We start from the raw sequence: 3997 nt of genomic DNA on the forward strand, positions 1-3997 counted from the left end.
CATTATGCAAGCCTTGCTGCTTCCTAGTTTGAGTCCTTTCCGAATGCCATTGATAATTGTTGGCTGCCATTTCCTCAATAAGTGCATGGGCAACCTCAGGAGTTTTATTATTTATGGATCCTCCGGCTGCAGCATCTAATATGGTCTTATTTGAGTCAGTAAGACCATTATAGAAAGTCTGCACTTGCAGCCAAATGGGGAGGCCATGGTGAGGAACTCTCCTTAACAGCTCCTTGTATCGTTCCCATGACTCATATAAAGATTCCCCCTCTTGCTGGAAAAAAGTAGTGATGTCATTCCTCATTTTAGCAGTTTTAGAAGGGGGAAAATATTTAGAGAGAAAACGGCTGGCCATTTCGTCCCATGTGGCTATAGATCCTGCCGGTAATGAGTTCAACCAAGCTTTGGCTTTATCCTTCAAAGAAAATGGGAATAACCTCAGCCGGATGGCATCATCACTTACCCCATTGTGTTTGAAGGTGTCACAGATTTCCAAGAAGTTAGCAATATGGGCATTCGGATCCTCATGGGCCATACCACAAAACTGAACCGTATTTTGTATCATTTGGATTATGGCCGGTTTAATTTCGAAGTTATTGGCAGCAATAGTTGGCCTGATAATGCTGGAGACAGTCCCGGTGAGGGTGGGCTTGGCATAATCCATCATAGTTCTTTGTTCAGCCATTTCTTGTGCTTCTTGTCTGACTTGCTTAGCAGCTCTCAAACGGACACGGAGAGTCCGTTCAATCTCCGGGTCGTAAAGGATCTCTTCCAGTTCAGGCCTGCTTGTCATAAACTGTTAAAGTCAAAGCAATAAAAAGGCCAATATTCACAAAAGAAAATAAATAACTAATCCTATCACACTGTAAAGTGAAGTATTGAAATACAAAACCTACATCCTATCATGAATAAATGAAGCCGATTATACTAAAAGCAGATTTAAACCAATCATCTTATTCAAGGTTCCTTTATCTACATCCATCGATTGCAACATCTGAATTCAAACCCAATTTAGATCTGAGTTCAGATCTACAAGTCTTTGGTATTGTTAGTCTAGAGAAATTAATAAATAATAATTCAGATCTGAGCTGGATATCTCATACACACTCATTGGTATACACTACAATATACATCCATTAAGGTTGGAATCAATTCTGTGATGCTTTAGGGCTGAAATCAGATCTGATCTGAAAAAAAAAATAATTTAAAAGGATCTGAAATAAACTAAAACCAGTCCTGAGTTAGGCTTGGGTTAAAGATTTTAAACTCTACAATTGAAGCTCAAACCTGTATAGCTGATGCATATCAAACACTTGCTAAGACCTGAAAATTGGGTCTGCAATGTTTGGTATTGCAAGCTATTCGGTCCATACAACTTTTGTAGAAATCTGAAATCAGGTCTGCTAACTGTTGCACTATAGCAGCCCTGCTACAGATCTGAATGCTAAAAGAAATAGTTGGAAAGTGCTAATTTTTCTTAAATATCTGAGGCATAACAATTATTCAATCCAAACATAAACCTCCTTAGCTAATGTAGTTTGGTTACAAGTGGGTAAAGCCATGAATTCAGTCCACCCAGAATTCATAGTATGCTCTGTATCAGTTCAGTCCTCACATCATATCAACTGCATTTCAGATTTGAATTTCTCTCATTCCTTGCTATCCATTCACCCTTGAGGCAGGTTGGATGTATCATAGGGTGGATTGGGGTAGTGATGGCACCCAATTCACCTCAAACTTGCATCGGTTCAGATCTGAGTTCAGAGGAATTCAGATCTGAACTGAGCAGATCTGTAACAGCAGAATTCAGATCTGAACTCAAGTCTGAGTTTGGATCTGAATTCTCAATTGCCTTACCTTCATTTATAGCTACCAAATTGTTTTTGGGGAATAGCAGAAGTGCCCTAGGGTGAATTGGGGTGGTGATGACACCCAATTCCCCTCAAAATTTCATCAGTTCAGGTCTGAGTTTAGAGGAACTCAGATCTGAACTGTTGCAGATCTGCAATAGCAGAATTCAAATCTGAACTCAGATCTGAGTTCTGATCCAAATTCTCAATTGCTCCTCTGGTTGTTCAAAAGATCTCCCTTTTTTTTTCATTATATATATATATATTTTTCTTTTTGTAATGAAAGAAAAGAATAATAAAATCTGAAACACAAGCAATTCTTTTCGGCTGAGTGCTGCAGATCTGAAATCTACTGATCTGAGTGCCGAATGCAACTCAGATCTGCAACACTCATGTTTATGTGAATTTTTTCTTTTTTTTTTTTTCTTTTTGAAGGGAACAACACCAAGATTGAATAGAAATCAAATATGCCTTTATTAAAATGAAACTGAAACTAGAAAAAGAAAGTAATCTACTTCAGAAAGAAGAAACATAACTACAGTAGTACAGCAGATGTAGTCCAAGCTGAAATGAAAAAGTTAGCAAATTAACCCAACTATGAATGCAATGCTGAATGAGATCAGATTAAGAATGCTCAATGTTTCCTAATATTGTTTCTCCAATTCCCCGGCAACGGTGCCAAAAACTTGATGTGTGGCTCATTGTGACACTAGCAAGTGCACTAGCCGTTCAAGTAATAAAATAGTGAGTGAAGTATCGTTCCCACGAGGATTTAGGAAACAATTACCAATACTAAATTGAGCACTTCTTATCTGATCAACAAATAAATCAAAACTCTAATGAAAGCTAAGAAATCCTAAATTAAAATCTATCTAAATCATTGGTCCAATTGCCTTCAATTCAGGTTAGAAGAGTAAGCAGTAAATGTCAATCTCAGAATTCAGCAATCTATCAATTTGGATCATTCGAATGAATCATGATTGAGCCTTTGTTTGGTGAAACCCCAAGGTCATGAACAGCCTCTCTCAAGCGCATGTTCATCCTATGCATGAGTGACGGTTCTTCTATCTCTAGCAAGAATCTAATCCCCATGCATGCATTTCTTCAAACACTTCTAAGGCATCAATTCAAATCTGAATTGATCACCAACTGAATTGTGCAAGTTATCTCTAACCTTGCACTCAATTCAGTTCTTGAATAGTAGATCTGAATTCCTAGAGTCTCTCTCAAGCACTCTAAGAATTCCAAGCTGTAGATTAATTCGCCCAATCTGAAAATTGCAGATCTGAATTCTCTTTCAAGCAATTCAGATCTTGCAATCTCAGATCTGAGAATTCAGATCTGAGTTTTGAAGGTTAGTTGGCCGAATTACTCTACAATCACACCCTTATTCAAGAAACTTCAAGTACAATGCATGACCATTTGAATGAATAAAAAAGAATTAGATTGCTGAACTGAAATTTTACAAGCTGAAATACATCAAGGAAGAATGGAAACAAGGAGAAAGAAGAAAGAACATATAACTAAGAAACTGAATTCAAATCAAAAGAGAATGAAACTACAAATGATTTATTACAAAAGATCTTTGAATCACAAACCCTCAATTCGAACTCACCTTCTTCTTCTAGCTTGCTTGTCTTGAACTTCCTTCAGCCCTTCTTCTTCTTCTTCCTTGCACCTAGCCTTCTTCTCTTCTCTTCTCTCAAGGTGGCCGAACCTCTAAGAGTGGGAGAGCCTTCCTCTCAAGCAATTGAACCACTTTCTCCCCTCCTAGAGGCCTCCTTATATAGTTTTTCAAAGGGGCTCTTGCCCCTTCTTGAAGCCTCTAGAATGGGGTGTATTACACCCCTCATGAACCTTCTAGAGTGCTCCCTCCTTCTCTTCAAGAAACTTCTAGGAGTTGCCGCCCCTAGCTCCCTTTGGGCTGCTATTTGGGCTACAACTTAGCTTGCTTTTGAGCTCAAGTGGGCTACACTCTAGGCTGTTATTTGGGCTAAAAATGGGCTGGGCCGAAATTTCCTTCTTGCTAGGCTTCTTCCCTTGGATTTTCCAAAGAGTTTCACTTGCTCTTCTTGGGCCGAATGAAATTCTCTTGCTCTCATGGCTGGGCCGGGCTGAACTTGATAAATTTTGGGTTTTCTTTTCCT

The 3997-nt window shown here is 38.7% G+C and overlaps 1 non-coding gene across 1 annotated transcript; it reads left to right on the forward strand.

Moving 5' to 3' along the window:
• Positions 1–200: 200 nt before the first annotated feature.
• Positions 201–307, forward strand: LOC148874026 (small nucleolar RNA R71). Its single transcript, XR_016106116.1, has one exon. It is a non-coding gene; the product is annotated as a small nucleolar RNA R71 (small nucleolar RNA).
• Positions 308–3997: the final 3690 nt, after the last annotated feature.

The sequence above is a fragment of the Nelumbo lutea genome, chromosome 1 (assembly GCF_056320005.1).
Source record: "Nelumbo lutea isolate HS-2025 chromosome 1, American lotus-T2T, whole genome shotgun sequence".
Taxonomy (NCBI): Eukaryota; Viridiplantae; Streptophyta; class Magnoliopsida; order Proteales; family Nelumbonaceae; genus Nelumbo; species Nelumbo lutea.